Source organism: Xyrauchen texanus, chromosome 15 (genome assembly GCF_025860055.1).
Source record: "Xyrauchen texanus isolate HMW12.3.18 chromosome 15, RBS_HiC_50CHRs, whole genome shotgun sequence".
NCBI lineage: Eukaryota > Metazoa > Chordata > Actinopteri > Cypriniformes > Catostomidae > Xyrauchen > Xyrauchen texanus.
This window is the reverse complement of record NC_068290.1, coordinates 11,625,392-11,644,093: the sequence shown is the minus strand read 5'-3', so window position 1 is coordinate 11,644,093 and position 18,702 is coordinate 11,625,392. Positions and strand designations below refer to the sequence as shown.

At 38.3% G+C, this 18,702-nt stretch overlaps 1 protein-coding gene across 2 annotated transcripts in view; it reads left to right on the top strand.

Annotated features, from left to right (window-relative positions):
- Positions 1-2,183, top strand: part of tsnare1 (T-SNARE Domain Containing 1) — a 358,521-nt gene extending 356,338 nt beyond the window's left edge. The window contains exons 13-14 of one of the 2 annotated variants that reach the window (XR_007972167.1): positions 942-1,063; positions 1,534-2,183. The gene's annotated coding sequence lies outside the window, so the exon portion shown is untranslated. Of the gene's footprint in view, positions 1-941 lie in introns of both variants that reach the window. The other variant, XR_007972166.1, reaches the window with a different exon arrangement.
- Positions 2,184-18,702: the final 16,519 nt, after the last annotated feature.

Sequence of the window (18,702 nt, the reverse complement as noted above, 5' to 3'; positions counted from 1 at the left end):
TGCGATAAGGAGTGAACACCCCTGAGGAGAAGGGAAATGTGAGATGTAGAGATACAGAATTTTCCAGAGGGCTGGTGGCCAGACTAATAGTGCTCCAGGAGGTCTGCAAGACTCTCGACAGCTCCCAACATGTGATAAGAATAAGAATATTAAAATATAAACTTTTTCCACTTTTGTGAGTGCAAATGGCAAGCAAGTTAATACATTTACAAGCCAGAAAACCAAAACACAGATACACATAATCAAATATAGTTTTGTATATGTCACAGGTGCACTCACAAGCATGATCTCTTAACACTGTAAGTACAAGTCACACAGAAATCTAAATAACAACATTTATACAAAGACAAACATACCCACATGCACACACACACACACACACACACACACATACAGGATGATATTTACAGTGTCAATGCTAACCAGTTTTGCGCCAGTGGACAGTGATTATGAAGACCACTGGTGCCCTCTGGTGCTGATTGTGTGTGTAGAGACAGTTACAGACACATGGGAGAACATGAGATGGGCATTTAAACCATAACCGAGCTCATGTGATTTCGAAAGGTCATACTTTCATACTTATTAACTGGGTTAGAAGTAGGACAATTTGATCAGTGACATCGACTTTGAACAATATGTCACAAATCAGTTTTGGGAAATGTGTGGGATGTGGGGTTTGCGTTAATGACAGGATGATAAGAGTGGCAATGGACGAGTTTTGCATGAAAAAAATAGAATGCATGAGTAAATGGAAGACAAAGAATTAGAATGATTTTGAAGAAGGGGAGATCAGCAGGAAGGCAAAACGAAACATGAGCCTGAATAAATAGAGGGCACTTAAACCATTTTATGCAACCAATAAACAGTGTAGTGATCATCAGAACAAGATGGCATTTCATGAGGCCTCAGTTTATTGCATTCCCCCTCTTTACCTCTCTTAGGAATGAACAGGGGATACATTTTGATTGTATTATGGTGGACCCACACCAACAAATGCCAAGCAGACAAATGCCAGACACCTCTTGTGGAGCTGTAAGGAAAGCCCAGACCTCCACATTAAAAGGTGAGTTCTTATCGGCAGAATATTTTGGCTCATCTTGCCCATCCTAAGATGTAAACTGAGGTGGCAATAAAAATTCCTCAGGGCCTCCAGATGCAGCACCTTATTTAACTGACCATGTGGCAGCAGTTGCTGAAACAAAGAAAAGACATACAGAAGGACAAATTCATCCATATATTCGCTTGAAATCCTTGAAATGGACAAGTACTGCAACACATGCACTTCATGTTCACGCACAGAACTGTTTGTGTCAATTGTAGTTGTATGCTAACATTGTAATTCAACCTATTAACACATAAATGAATGTATGGGTGATTTTACAATTATTTCTTATCATGTTTGGTCTCTAAGCAATCAGAATAATATATAGACTAGTTTGAAAGAGGTTTGGAAAATAAATGATGCATAGATAAATCTTTAAGGGCACTGATCTATCTGTGTACATTAAAATATACTAATAAGTTCCACACCAGGGTGGGCCATACTGTGGCAACTTCTGATAACAACGGCCAATCGGGTTGCTGGAATGGGAAGGCAGCAGACTTCATATCTCACCATATCAGAAAGGGATAAATGTATCCTCTGGATGGACACACCTTTGCCTTAAGTTTCTATCCTGACAATCAAAGAGACAACAGTATGACTGAGGTTAAGCTCTTGTGAGTAAAACCTGCCTGATCCTCAGTTCCTTCAGTGTTGCAGCCCAGCCTGCAAAGGAATCTGTGACAACTTCATCACCTTACTAGCTGCAAGCCCAGATTCTAAGGACCCTCGTGGTGCAAAAGAAACTCTCCTGCACCTTGTGGCCACAAATGTTGGAGCACAAACCTGCACCCGTCCCACTGCATGCAGTCTGCAAAACCAGTGGATGATGTCTCTGCCACCTGGACTGATCACTGGACTGTATGGAATGTAAATATAACCTATCCAATATAACCTAACCTTTCTAGAGACCTCGGCATTAGTTTATAACTGCAGCTGATGATTGTCTTACTTGCTTAGATAATGTTTATCTGAGGTCAGTGCATAACAAATAATAGTCAGATTATTTGTTTGATGATAAATAAGCATCTAGCTATTATCGTTTAACAGAGACCATAAAATGTTTTTCCCTTAAGATTTTGGCTACCATAATCCTCTTTTATTGCTATATTCAACTCTACAGCATTGCATTTATCTATTCTGTGTTTATCCCATTTATTTGTTTTATATATTGATTCAGTATTCTGTTATATCTGGTTATTAGTTATTATTCATTAGTACGGCATATTCATTATTAGTATCATTCAGTATTTCTGAAATGTACTCTTTTATATCTTGTGTTAATAAATACATTTTATTATAATTGTGTCTTCCTTGTGTTGATGATCAGAGGCTCTACTAGCTATCAAGAATCTCACAAATCCTTCAGATGAGTCAGTTGACAAACTCTCTCTAAATAACATATTTTATAATAAATTGAATCATCCTCTTGGATAGTTCTTATAATGTTAAGATGAGATTCCTTAGCTGGTTCTCCAAGGTAAACAGAGGGAGGGGGCCATCTGACACACACACACACACACACACACACACACACACACACAAATCTAAGTGAAGTGGGATTAAAAAAACATTCACCACAAAATTGGGTATCAGTGTGAATATCACAACAACAGACATTAATGTTTATGCATACAGCAAAATAAAGAGAAAGAAGTGATCAAGCCTTTGCATAGCAATACAAATGTTATACCATAAATCTTTACAGCTTTTTGTCATAAAAATGTAAAAACATTTAGAAAATAGATTGTTAGAATAATATCTCAGCTCTGTAGGTCCATACAATACAAGTGAATGGTGACCAGATCCTTCAAGCACCAAAAATCCCATAAAGATATCTTAAAAGTAATCCATATGACTCCAGGGTTTAAATACATAGTATGTAATCCTTTCCCAAACCTTAACCATGAGTGGAAGAGACTTCTGGAGTAACCCCGCCCTCTTTTGGAGATTCCATCCCCATTTGGAGGACTCCGGCCTACACAGCTATAACTACTTGAAAATGTGGAGCCCCTTGTAACAAGCCGCACCCACAAGCAGTGATATAATGTAAGTAATGTGATGTAGTCCTCTTTATTTAGCTTTTTTCGTTCTTTTTTTTCTTTTTCTTCTTTTTTATTTTGTGGAAATATGGCAGTCTGCAAACTTTTCTGTTGTCAGTCAGCACATGTTGTTTTCTGTGGTCGTGTTGTGTGTGGGTGTGTTTGGGTGGTTTACTATTAAAAAATGTTATGTTACAAACTGTTTATTGCAGGGTATTATGCTATAAATGTGGTTTATGAGGACATTTCTAGTGTCCCCATAGTTTAAATTGCTTAAATAAAATACCAAACAATGTTTCTTTTTTTTTAAATGTTAAAATGCAGAAAGTGTTTTGTGAGGGTTAGGTTTAGAGTTAGGGTTAGCTGATAGAATCTATAGTTCATACAGTTTAAAAACCATTATGTCTATGGAGTCCTCATAAGGATAACCGCACCAAAATGGTTTATACTGGCAGTTTCTTTGCGAAGTCTCACATTTGACAGCTCATCCATTCATCATATAGAGAATTTGGGTTTCCAGGCTGGACAAAAATGCATTAATATAATGCCCAAACTCCAATAAGTAATCAGATGCAGATTCAATACAAATATATGAACATATATGAAGCTCCAATAGACTCCCTGAGAATCGCTGTCCTGGCGGGACTCAAAATTATGTGTTTAGAGGCTCTCATCCAATCAACATTTATCTTTAGTGCATTTGATTTAAATGATACAGATATCTGCTATGGACAATGTTCTGTGCATCCATGGTTTTCTATTGGCACAATCATGCAGAAAAATATATGTTACTTTCATACTCTAAAATATTGAAATGCACAAAAATATCTATGTAGTTTATATATATTATATTATTCAGCAATAATGTATATATACATTACTGCTGCATTTTAATGGCATTTTATTAGAAGCCGTGCTTCCCATATAGTCTAAAAGCAATCACCACTCAATAGGAGATACCTCTTTGCCTTTTAAAGAAAGGCAACTTGTGAAACTGACCTCAGAACTGGAGGAGCTGAAAGTTACTTGAGGTCTTCACATCAGAACAGTGTCCTGGGCTGTGAGCTTCATTTCCTTTTTTACAACTTTTGAGGCATGATCAAAGCAGCTCAGTGATTACCTGCACTTTAGATTATCTCAGTGTCTGCCTCACTTATGTTTTTTTTTTTCTTCCTTCTTCTGCCCCGAGGCAGGAACATTTTTAGATATAAGCATACCTTTGACAGAAGTCCTTGATTTATCAGAAAATAATTTCAAATGCAGCAGCTCATCTGACTTTCAATGATGTGGATGGTGGCAACTGCAGCATCTTTTTGGCATCAAACAGAAGTGCAAAAAATACATTTTTATTTTAAAACAGAAAGAAGAAAAGAAAGCAGGCATGCCAATGTATTGCAAGACCTCATGATATCTCTTGGTGACCTCAGTTTACTTTCTTATGTTAAAGTACATTATTTCCTATTGAAACATGTTTTGGTGGAAAATATTGAAGGGCTTTTTAAAATAGCCATTAGGCCTTAGTTAAAGCAGAGCCAAAGATTTGCTACTTGCTAGTTGGTAGCATTGAGTTGAAATGCTGAAAATGCTACTGACTAGCAAGTAGCAATGGGAGATACATTCACATTCTAGAAAGAATTTCATTGGACAAATATCTGTGTAGTGCGAGATGTGTCATCTGTATTTTTTGGTCTAGTTTTGCAGTACATTTTATATGTGTACATGTACTAAAAGTGAATTTTATCAACATTTAAGTGTACACTTTTACTTTCACTTCACTACATTTTGAAGAGAAAATTTATACTTTTACACCAATTCATTTCTCCAGACCCTTTTGTTACATTTGCAACTGAACACAGCAAGAAAATAACAGCTGTACGTGTAAAAATGCATGCAGATCGGCGGTAGTGATGTGTGATTCGTTAAAAGAATCCAAAGAGTCGAATCATTTAATTTGATTCCTTTGAACTGAACAAAAAGATTAAAAAAGCAGTCTAAATGATTCGTTTTGGAAATCACGAATCTGAATCAAAATCACAAGCGAAGCACGTGCCAGATTACGTGTTCTGTCTCCTGTCTCCACTGGGGTAGACAAGAAACTGCTTATGCAAATTACATTTTTCGTTTTTTTTTTATAATTAATTTGACAAGTCTAGGCTAAACATTATGAAAGCTGTTAAATAATGAAGTTATGTGTGATCAGTCTCCCACCTTTCCAGGAGACATATTCATGTAAAAGTCAATCACATTTAAACAAAGTGTGTTGTGTATGAATAATTACCAGCACTCATCAAAATGTCCAACAATATTTATTTCTATATTTTTGAAGATGCGAATGGTCTTTGCTGAAGCATAACCAGTTTTCTAGTGGTTGCTAAAGTGTTATATTTGCTTTGTAGCACATTTATGCTACAGTATGTGCTTACTAGGTTTTTCTGGATGGTTGCTTGGGCATGCAATGCTGTTGATCTCTGCTGTGTGTTTGGCGCAGTGCTACAGTATGTGGTTGCCAGGATGTTACTATGCTGTTGCTAAGTTCTTTCTGTGTTTTTTGCCTATTGCTCTGCAGTTGATAGGGTGTTCTAGGTTGTTGTCAGGTTGTTGCTATGCTGTTGAAATTTGGTTTAACCAGGGTGTTCTGGGTGGTTGCTTATTGGCCCAAATGAAAAGAGCCCACCCCCACAAGGTTCTGGTCTGGTCACTAATATGACTTAACTCCCCCCTCCAGTGTTCCAATTTTTATGGACTGTGGTGTTCATTTACACTAATCCCATAAATATGATCAAATATGACAAACAGATACTTTATACAACACTGCCTGTAGGTTCTTCTATTAAGCTCAGGAAAGAGTGCAAGAAAAAGTGTACTTAAAATGTATCCTGGTTCTTATCTCCCAGGATCTCTTAAATAGAACCAACACATGACAACTCCCTGACATTTTTCTTTTCCTCAAGTCTGATTTAGCTGCTGCTTTTGACAAAGTCATAACAGCCAGACAGTGAACCTGCTTTGATCTTTCATTAAACCAAACCTTGTTTACTCATGTTCTTTCCTGCTGTCCCACCTTACTCCTTTTGCCCTCATCTGACACTTAAATGTCTTGCCTTCTTGCTCACTCTGGTAAGTTCAAAGTGAGACAGCCTTTCATTCATGAAATGTCCAATAAGTGTACTTATTTTAATCTCTTAGGTCATGTGGGTATTCAACACATAATTTCCAGGAAAGTCAGCACACTGTTGCTCCCAGAAAAGTTAATGAGCTCCCTACAGATATAAACGTGACGTTTGGAGCTACATGCTCTTCATCTGACAAAGATTCATTCATTCATTCAACACATATCATAATGCTGTCCTTCAAGCATTTCATTATATATGAGGAAGGATAAAAAGAGAAAAGTGAGGGAGGGAATTAAAAATCCTCTGCCTAATGTCACAACAAAAAATATTGTGTCATCATAATGCGTGGTGTGTGGTTGAATTTGTTCGGGGTGGGGTTTCCCGGGATGCTCAGCGTAGGGCTTGAACAGGCTAGTTAAAGTTAGCAGTTAAGTGTTAAATAAGGTGTGTTTTGGGAAGAAATTCAGTAAATAGGGATATGTTTTATGTTCTGTTATGCAGGGGTTGAAAAGAGGTGTTTTTATTTTCAGGGGTTACCATGACTGAGAATGCTGGGGTGTTTGGTTTATATGGGGCCTGGCTTGTTGAATGTTAAACTGTTCTATAAATTATTTAAAATAAAATGATGTTCTTGTGTCAGCAAACAAGCATCACTAATTCTCCTCTTAATTTCCACAATCCATCCACACCTTGTGTTGTGATATACATTCAGTGGCATTCTGTAGTATTGAATAGTCCTGCTCATCCTTTCATATCCAACTGTTTAAGACTACTATGGAGACAGGAACAGGTGAGGCTGTGTCACATGATCTGATTATTAAATTGAAAAATGTACCTGTTATGACACTGCTCTATCGTTCATGCCTGAGTAAATACATTTATTTTTCCTTCATTCTATTTACCAACAAATTTTAGATATGTTGCGTGGTGAATAGTAATAGTTCAGGAAAAAAAAAGAAAATTAGTCATGATTTACTCAGCATCATTCAAGTTCTTGTGTCAGACACAAGCAGCTTGTGTCATGTAATGTCCTCTCTACCCCTCTTATATCTCTATCAATAAAAACAGTTTCCTTTGTAACTGAAGATACACAACTAAAGAAAAAAGGTATATGTTTTCCACATTTGCCTAGTTTAGTATTCCTTGCCTGTGGGTTTAAGTGCTAAAACATTTGCTCTAAATATACAGTGTTGCCAGATGGATATCACAGAGTGGCATATATCTGAAGAAATGTAATCAGGCCATATCAAGACATCAATGCATTTCCAATTTTAAGAGGCTCTAAAGACCTATTCACTCATAATGAAGTCAAGTCAAGTCAAGTCAAGTTTATTTGTATAGCGCCTTTCACAACACACATCGTTTCAAAGCAGCTTTACAGAATATCAGCATTAACAGACGATAAAACTGTAATGTCTATAAAGTCGATTAATCATCATTGTGTAATTTAGATAAAATACGATTTTTAATAGGGTTTAAAAATAATTAAATGATAATTGTATTAATAACCCCAGTGAGCAAGCTGTAGGCGACTGTGGCAAGGAACACAAAACTCCATAAGATGTAGATTAATGGAGAAAAATAACCTTGGGAGAAACCATACTCACTGTGGGGGCCAGTTCCCCTCTGGCTAACATTATGAATGTAATGTAAATATGAATTATGTATAGGTAAAATCATGGTTTAAAATTATTAAACTAAGTGTTAAGGGTCAGTGATTAAACATCGATTGTGTTTGAACTGTAAGATTAATGACCAAAGTCTTTGAAGTCCATCTCGATTAATTGCAGAAGTTCACATAGATGCAATTGTCCTTGTTAATTGGCTGATGAAGGCTTTTGTTGGCAATAGTTAGTCTAAGCATTTCATTTCAAGATCGTAGTCCATAAATAGACCGAGGTGATGCAGGTTGGAGTTGGCATCATTTCATCCTCTGAAGTCCATCATAATAGATTGAAGTGATGTTTGGCTGGCACCGACTGCATTTAGTCATCATCATTCTGCGACATGTAGCAGTGGAGTCCAACATGAAGCAGGAATGGTGCTGGATCCAGCCGGTTCTGGTGACCTCAGGATAGGAGTCCCGAGGTTGAGACAGGGAAACAAATAAAAAGATGTAAGCGTAGATGCCATTTAATTTATTGCAGATTTAGTGATCATGCTCAATGTTTCTGGTTTCTGGTTCCGGCAGACCCAACTAAAGCAGCCTAATTGTGGGTTGGAGGATAAATTAGGTGTATGCCTGACTAAATAGATGAGTCTTTAGTCTAGACTTAAACTGAGAGAGTGTGTCTGCATCTTGAACAGTGTTTGGGAGACTATTCCATAGTTTAGGAGCCAAATATGAAAAGGAGCTTCCTCCTTTAGTGGATTTTGATATTCTAGGAACTATTAATAGGCCAGAATTTTGGGATCTTAATGAACGTGTTGTAATATAGCGTGGTAGAAGATCACTTAAGTACTGCGGAGCTAGACCATTCAAAGCTCTGTACTTAGTTAACAGAATTTTAAAATCAATACGGAATTTAACAGGTAGCCAATGTAACGATGATAAAATGGGGCTAATATGATCATATTTCTTGGTTCTCGTCAGCACTCTGGCTGCTGCATTTTGAACCAATTGAAGTTTATTTATTGAACTTGCTGGACATCCTCCCAGTAATGCATTACAATAATCTAGTCTTTAGGTCATGAACGCATGAATTAGTTTTTCGGCATCAGCAACCGAGAGCATATGCCTTAATTTAGCAATATTTCTTAGGTGGAAGAATGCTGTTCTACAAACATTTGTAATTTGATTTTCAAAGGACAGATTGGTATCTGTAACCCGCACAAGAAGAGACAGTCACAATGTAAGTCAAAAGTACAGCACGGAAAATCCAGAGGGAGAATGGTCAGGGTAGCGTAGGGTCAAAAGCCGGGGAAACAAAGTCGAGTAAGGGGCAAATCCGGGAGAGAGTGGTCAACGAGAGTGGGGAGGTCGAAGCCGGGAAACAGGATCAGAGTAGACGGGACTAGTGGGAGCAAAAGACAGGGAAACAAGGGGAGCTGGCAAGCTAAGAGGAAGACAAGAGGAGATCAAAACTAGACGAGACTAGCGGGGGGCAAAGACACAGGAAACTAAATACAATAACCAACCGGAGTGAGACGAACGGGTTGTGAAATATATAGGGGCGAGTGCAGGTGTAAACAATGATAGGTGATGAGACGAGTGCAGGTGAAACTAATGTGCAGGAGTGCCGATGACGCGAGTGCAGGTGGTCATAATGTTCTGGGGGATTGGAAACGCGTGAGAAACTCGAGGAAGGGAGATAACCTACGAGCATGTGAGCGAGTAGGAGCAAAGTGGGCGTGAGGGCTCGAGCGAGCAAAAAGAGCGTGAAAAGCTCGAGGGGGTGGAGCGAGGGAGTGAGGTCGAGGGAGTGAGTGTGTGTGCGACGAAGCGGGGATGGGGCAGAGGAGCGGGGTTCGTGACAGTATCAAATATAACACCTAAGTTCTTCGCTGTTGAAGATGATGTAACAGTACATCCATCTAGAGTCAAATTATATTTTAGTGGCTTATTTTTAGAGTTTTTTGGTCCAATAATTAGAACCTCTGTTTTGTCAGAATTGAGTAGAAGGAAATTTCTGGCCATCCAATCTTTTATTTCATTAATACACTCTGCTAATTTTGAGAATTGTGAAATCTCATCAGGTTTTGAAGAAATATAAAGTTGTGTATCGTCAGCATAGCAGTGGAAACTTATTCCACGATTCCTGATAATATCTCCCAGGGGAAGCATATACATGGAGAAAAGCAGAGGCCCTAAAACTGATCCCTGTGGCACTCCATATTTTTACTTTTGTTTGGTTTGACAATTCCTCATTTACATAGACAAAGTGGTAGCGGTCTGCTAAATATGACCTAAACCATGCTAATGCCACTCCACAAATTCCAACATAATTCTCTAGCCTATTCAAGAGAATGTCGTGATCTATCGTGTCGAATGCAGCTCTAAGATCTAAAAGCACTAGAAGAGAAATACAGCCGCGATCAGATGATAAGAGCAAGTCATTTGTAACTCTGATAAGTGCAGTCTCTGTACTGTGATGAGGCCTAAATCCTGAAGTCACTTAACAAAATTAACTATAAAAAAAGATGTAATTGTTAAAAATATAATACAGTATAACTTAAAACATCCATTACTTTGATAAAATCCACATATAAAGCAATAGTTCACCAGAAAATGAAACTTCTATCATTATTTTCTCACACTCATGCTCTATAACCCATTTGACTTTCTTTATTTGGAACTCAAAAAGTAAATTTTTAAAGAATGTCCACGCCACTCTTTTCCATATAATGAAACTGAATGAGGCACTTTAAAAGTGGTATAAATGTGGCTTGTGTGTTATACAGTCTTCTGAAGCCATACGACAATTTTGTGAGAAGAACTGAAATTTCATATGTGTTCATTGGCAACTGCCCTAGGTCTCCTTGGTGCGTTCATGAGACAAGTAGTAATTACGTCAACAAATCATTCTTTTGAGATCTTTTCAATGTATCGGTTGTCTGTTTCACAAAACGAATCAGAATGATTCGTTCATGGGTTCATATCACTGACACAATCATTTAGTCACAGCCATTCATGGACCATTAGAGAAAAAGATCATCAGTGAATAGCAACTTCAATTTTGAAATATCCCTGACAGAAAGCTATTGTATGACTTTAAAAGACTAGAAATATAGGTCATGAGTCATATGAACCACTGTTATGGGATTTTAAATTCATAATTTGGTCTACGGAACAAATAATGTCAAAAGGGTTTGAAACAACGTGAGAGTGACTAAATGATGAACTATTCCTTTAATTAAATTAATGCATTTTGTATTGAAACCTAAGCATTCACTGTCTTATTTACTTTCAACTTTATTTCTTGTTACTCTGGAAAAGACTTCCCCATCAGCAGCTGCAGTTTCAGCTGTCAATTCTCTATTGTTGCGATATCACATGTGTCAGATTACTGTATTCTGTTCCGTCCAGAATTACAGGAGTGCCCCGTGTTGTGTTATTCAGGATCTCATGGATTTCCATCCCATTTAAGATTAGCAGAGGTGTTCTGTTTGGGATTATGCGTTCCTCCACTCACAGGCCTCCTGACGCCTACAGATAAGTTTACTCCTGGAAAGCAAGTGTCACATAAATAAAACACAAATATGGGAAATTGTTTTTTTTGTTGTTGTTGTCATTGGATTTTCAAGTTTGAAGTTGTCTTTGTACTCACTTAAACTGCTCGGAGGGAGACTTTGATCATGCAAATGTAAGAAGATTGACGAGGGTAGAGTTACTCTGCATCTTGTGTCGAGTGGATGATGACTGAATATTTAGAGCTCTATGTACAGCATGTTCCAATAAACAGTCCAAGGGGCCGGTCACACAGAATATTTTGTGTGTTTGTGTGTGTGTGTCCTTCTGCATTGTTTTCTATTTGTTTTTCTACGTAAATGTGCTAGACGGACATCTTTGACCATTTTGTTGCATAGTTCACCCAACATTTTTAATTATCTCATCATTTACTATCTTATCATTTAGAAAAGTATCTCAGCTCTGTAGGTCCATACAATGTAAGTGAATGGTGGCTAGAACTTTGAAGGACCAAAAAAGTTAATAAATGCAGCATAAAAGTAATCCATATGACTCCAGTGGTTAAATCCATGATAATGAAATCTATGATAGATGTGGGTGAGAAACAGATCAATATTTAAGTATTTTTTACTATTTACTACATTTTAACCTATAGCCAGAAAATGTTTACTCTAACAAAAAACTGACACATGCAAAAGCCACGTTAAATAACTTCAAACATTCTTCATGTAAGATCTACTTTCTTTAGTAACATTTTTATGATACTATGAATTCAGAAGCTGTGAATTCTGAAAACTTTTAATATAGACTAACAGGTGTGGGCAAAATGCTGTAGTGGATTTTATATAAAGAGACTGTGATAAAGAGTGTGTGAGGCTCTGTAGCGGTAGTCTAATTGGTGCCATCCATATTAAGGATGACAGTCAGACACTGGTCTGGTCCTGAGCGGAATTCCAATGCGACACTTATATGCCACAAAAGCAGCTCCCCTGAGATATCGGGAAATAATGTTCAGCCCTCAGACAGACAATAGGCCAATTTAGCAAGGGCTTAGAATTACAAATCATTTGCCTATTTAAACAAACATAATATTAGAGGTTGAAACATGTAGTGACTTTCAAATAGCAGAGCACTGATTAATTCTGTCTATATATATTTTGATTAACTACATATAGTAAATCAAGCACAAAAAAGCCTATTTTAAGTGTCTGCACTGGGAAGCCACATGTGAAAATGGAGACGTGTCAGAGAAAAGGCAAATTGAAATGTAGCCAATTGAAACTACCAAAAAAATTGCCTAAATTGAAAACAAAAAATACACTTGGTCTTTCTGTTGAGGCTTTGACTATGAACCATAAATAGCTATATTTAATTAATTTGTTGGATGCAATACAATTCATTCTGATCATAAGTACAACTGATGAGGTTTTTGGATGCAATTTTCTCTCGTTGTCTCTGCTTATATTTAATAATGAATACAGAACTATTTTGTCTAAGCCCTTATCCCTTCTTCTAACAAAATACTGAAAAACTTTTGTTCATTGTCTAGTACTCAGTGTAAAACCTAATTGCTAGCAATTACCATGTAATTGTGTCCATGCACCATACTCTCTCACACACACACACACACACACACACACACACACACACACACACACACACACACACACACACACACACACACACAAATACCTGTTTCATTATTTTTAGGAGAGCTAAAGACATAATGGGCTCTTTCTAGGGAGGACTAGAGAAGACACTGTAATTACAATGTGCTTTGATTACTTTTCACTGAGGCCATTTGGACTGCTAGTTCAATATCTATTACTTTGAACATTTTATAATGGTCTCCAGTCTCTCTCAGAGTAAAGGAAAGAGGTTAAAGAGGACAATAGCAGCAGGTCTCTCTGGTCAATTCATACTTCTCTACTCTCATACCTATCGATTTCGGTGGAGGCGAACAGATTGACTACCTTGGGAAACCACAAGTGCAGGAGAAGTACAAGCAGTTACAATGCGAACAAAGGCTGAATTTTAACGAGTATAGGCTCTCCAGTTCATCGCTTGTCTAAATATTAGCTTAGCTCGCTGTTTCCATAGTTATTCATGTGAGTGTCAATGCAGGTGAAAGGAACGTAATACGCATGCCATATTTGGTTAATGGAAAAGGGGAGACTGGACTAGTTTTTACACGTTACTCCAGTGAATATATCTCAGGGTAGATTTATTGTTGATAGATGTCCTTGCAACAATATCGGGGCATGTTGTCACAATATATGGGTAAGTTGCATATAGGTTTTTTAGCATAATTACAGTAAAGCAATAATAAAATAAATTTTTACCCAGCCCACGAGGCCATTTGAGAAATTATTTAAAAAGCAAAAAATGGCATTGATTCAATTAACCTGAAAAAAAAATCCTTTAAAGAAATATTTAAAAATAATTTTAAATGATAACAATACACAATATTGTATAATAGACAATAAGGTATGTGATAATTGTAACACATTGTAATGAATGTGAAATTATAAATATTTAATGTGTAGTTTATAATGTTAGTGAAAAAAACACACATCATATGTTCATGAAGCACAGACTTTATTCACATCACCAGACTACAATGTAAACATATACACTTATTCACTAACATGCCTCAGTTGCTTTCTGTGTATTCTTCATGAGTTAAAAGCACCTCTTAAATTCATACAGACGAGATCATCACAGACGTTTTGTAATATTATGACCAAATCTCAAGATGGTGGCAAGTATGACTGCTGCTTTGCGATCTCCGACTCAATGTTGAAGTTTTGTCTACAATTCTACATATATTCTCAACAATAGACAAACAATTTTGGACATTGGTCCTGCAATAGTACACTGAAAACAAACTTTAAATACCTCATTGCCGACCCGCTGTATACAAACACGACAGCTGAGCCCTTTGTCTGGGCAGCCCGGCCACGGAAACGCAACTGAAATGGGGATGGAGAGCCGGCGTTCTCATCAGACTAAGTCGTCGCTCAAATCGACCCCCGCTCCCCAGTATTCTACTGGACAATATTCAAACTCTGGACAACAAGCTCTGCGAGCTGAGAGAGTGGATCTCTTTCCAATGTGAGACTAGGGACTGCTGCATTATCAGCCTAAAAGAAACTTGGATGTCTGTGGAGATTCTAGACTCATCCATCGATTCCGCTGGGTTCGCCGTGGGGATAGAGCAAAAAACCTCTCATGTAAAAACAGAGGTCGTGTTGTATGTTTTATAATCAACAAATCACGAGGGGACTGGGTTTTGGACCATTGCTACTCTCCCTTTCGGGATGGCTACAAATCCCTCCCCCGCCCACCATTTGGCAAATCGGTCCACTCTTCCTTTTTTCTTCTGCTCGCTTACAGGCAGAAACTAAAACAGGAAACACCTGCCCTCAAAATGATCCAGTGCTGGTCAGACCAATCAGAACCTATGGGTTCTGATTGGTCAAATCATCAGAGCATGCACGAACCAACTGGCTGGTGTTTTTACAGAAATGTTCAAACTTTCCCTCTCTTTGTCTGTAGTGGACTGGGAGATGTTCCGGTCCGCCTCTGAAGACGACATCAAGTTAAACACTGAGAGGATGTTGTACCGACCAAAAAAATACGGATCTACCCTAACCAGAAACCATGGATTAATAGAGATGTTCGTGCAGCACTAATGCGCAGACATCCGCTTTTAATTCTGGTAATGCAGAAGAGCATAAACAAGCCAATTATGCCCTTTGCAAAACTTTCAGAACAGCCAAACGCCAGTACAGGGACAAGATTGTAGGACTGTTCAACACCACCGACTCTAGAAGCAATGGCAGGGAATAAATATCATCACAGACTTCAAAGGGAATAAAACCTCTGCTGTGAACACTGCTGCCTCTCTCCCGGATGAGCTAAATAAATGTTATGCTCGTTTCGAGGGAAATAACACCACCCTCGCAGAGAGAGCTCAGAGGTTAGTTCACTCTCCGTCTCTGTACCATATGTAACCAATCCTTCCGACGGGTGAATATACGTAAAGCTACGGGTCTAGTCGGCATTCCGGGCCAAATCATCAGAGCATGCACGAACCAACTGGCTGGTGTTTTTACAGAAATGTTCAAACTTTCCCTCTCTTTGTCTGTAGTCCCCACATGCTTTAAAATGTCCACCATTGTGCCTGTACCAAAACAATCCAAAATCACTTGCTTAAATGACTGGCGTCCTGTTGCTCTGACCCCCATCATCAGCAAATTCTTTGAGAGACTAATCAGAGATTACATCTGCTCTGTGCTGCCCACCTAACTGGAATGACTGCAGTTTGCATATCGCAACAATCCCTCCACTGTTGATGCATTGCATCTATACTATACACTGCTCTCTCCCACCTGGAAAAAAGGAACACATATGTACATACAGCTCAGCATTCAACACCATAGTGCCCTCCAAGCTTGATGAGAAACTCCGGGCTCTGGGCTTAAACAGCTTGCTGTGCAGCTGGATCCTGGACTTCCTGTCAAGCAGATGCCAGGTGGTTAGAATGGGCAGCAACATCTCCTCATCACTGACCCTCAAAACTAGAGCCCCGCTGGGCTTTGTTCTCAGCCCACTCCTGTATTCCCTGTACACACATCACTATGTGGCAACACATAGCTCCAATGCCATCATTAAGTTTGCTGATGATACAAGGGTATAGGTCTGATCACTGACAATGATGAAATAGCCTACAGAGAGGAGGTGCACACTCTGATATACTGGTGTCAGGAGCACAACCTCTCCCTCAACTTCAGAAAGACCAAGGAGCTTGTGGTGGACTTCAGGAGAAAATACTTTTTATTATTATTGGAAATAAATATTGGGCATTTAAAATGGCACACATTGACTTGATAAATTGTTCTGTTTGTCTTATAAACTTAGAACACAGTCACAGAGATAGATGGAGAGTGACATAGGAAGTGGGAGAGAAATCCTCCTCGTTAAGACATCAGCTTTCCTCCTACCTCAGTGTGTTGCTCTTTGATAAAGACCTGTTACCGGGGCAACACAGACCTAATTCACAGACTGGGAACTGTCATGCACTAACCTCTGGTGCAAAGGAGGTTAGGGGGAGGGGGGGGGGTGGAATTCAGTTAATTACAGAATGCAAATAACGTTGTCAGAAGAGCCATTCAAAAAAGTGTCTGCTCCTGCCTTTCAGCTCCTCCCCTTTGGTGCAGGTTTAATAAGCAACTCTTTCAAACACTCCTGCCTGTGGCTTAGAGACAACTAGAAATAATCTCAGAATGATGAACAGAATCAGATTGCCTCTTCTAAGCCTTGACAGCAACCTAATTAATGCAAAATATAAAGCTGTGGATACAGCCATGGGCATCTTGTGTTGAACAACCCTTTGGCTTCCCTTACAATTCTCTCTCTCTCTCTCTCTCTCTCTCTCTTCAATTCAGTTCAAATGTGCTTTATTGGCATGACAAAAGTCATATGTAAACAGATAATTAAAAGTCATTATATGTAAATGAACATATAGTGTTAAACATATAATGTAGAATTAAATGTGCTGTAAGTGTTTGTGTGTGTTTGTATATGTGTAAGTTTTGTAGCTTTAATTCTTGAAAAAATGAAATGTTTGCATGAACAATGCAGAATAATCTTTCAATAATTTTTTTCTTAAAACAAAAGCTGTAAAATACATTTGGATGGATGGATGATTGGCTAACATCTTTGCTGAGCAAACGCCCTTCCACCATAATATGCGTGAAACTGTTCTTTTCCAAGTATGAATGATGTGCAAGCGATTTACATAATCCCCAAAAAGAACTCAGTCCAGACAATCATTAGCTGGGTTTCCATCAAACAATTTTTATGAACATTTTAAAATTGTGCATAAAAAATTCTGAATGGAAACGCTTGATATGAGAATAAACAAATTTAATGCAGTAAGAGGAGGTGGATTTTCTAGTGTTTTGCATTTTTTAAATGTGCATTAAAGTGATGGAAACAGTTTATTCTCAAAACGATGACGTGTTTTGATCATTCGTGCATTTGTAATGAGTGTGCAATAGGTTGATGTGAACGAGAGGTCCAACTGTGGCACACAATTCTTTGTGCATAGCCCATGACATTCACAAGTGTTTAACCATCATGATGTGTTCCAGTCATTTTGACCCCAAGAAGAATGTAAACGTCTAGGTTACGTATGTAACCTCCGTTCCCTGATGGAGGGAACGAGACGTTGTGTCGAAGAAGCGACACTAGGGGTCTCTCTAGTTTCACTTCTTCGACACAATGTCGAAGTGAGTGACAGACGGGGAACGTCTAGGATACGTATGTAACCTCCGTTCCCTGATGGAGGGAATGAGACGTTGTGTCCTCCCGGCCACGTCGCTGAGCCGAGCCACTGTTGTGGCCGGACCATTTCCGGCTCCTCAGAAAAATCCTGAATGAAACAGACACATTTCACCGCCGTTATATCCGTATGTCCAGGCGGGACATGCAAATTCTGTCCGCCAACTTCTTATTGGCCTTTTTTCATAGATCAGAGGTATATTTGGCGCTCAAGAGAGTTCCCTAGTGTCGCTTCTTCGACACAGTGTCGAAGTGAGCAACAGACGGGGAATGCTAGTTAATGTAATCCTATTGGACTAAAACTTACTGTCTTTGCTCACACAGTCACTGCTTCCCAAAAAAAAATCACTTTGTTTCACTTGTGTTTCCAACATATTAAAAATTGCTTATAAATGTCATTATGCCATATCATCACCAAATATTGGATTCAATTAGCACAGGTTTTTTATTTCTTTTTGGAAAGTATTTGTATTTCTTGGAGCTTATGCGACTCCATTTCTAAGTGCATATTTAAAGCATTATTTTTGGCAATATTACATCAAATATGAAAATATTCTGTTCTATTTATCACACTAGTGTGCTTTAATGTTTAACCAGGAAGTTTGTTTTGAAATGCTTTTATATTGTACAAAATGGCACAAAGTCACTCTTGTGGTGTTCCTGGTCAGAAATGACGGTCAATTGAAAATGAATGGGTGAGATCATAAATAAGATACAAATTTAGTGTTTAGAAGCATGTTCATCATGTTCACATATGTGCACTAACACACACACACATGTGCAAGCACACACAAACACTCACATGCTAATAAAATGTAAAAAAATCTCTAAGTATGTAAATATTACATACTTTCTTACATGTTCATGTTCACCTATGTGCATGTGTGCTTACAAACATAAAGGCCTCGGATCTATGCATGCGCACATACATACACACACACACTAGCACGCACATACGAGCACACATGC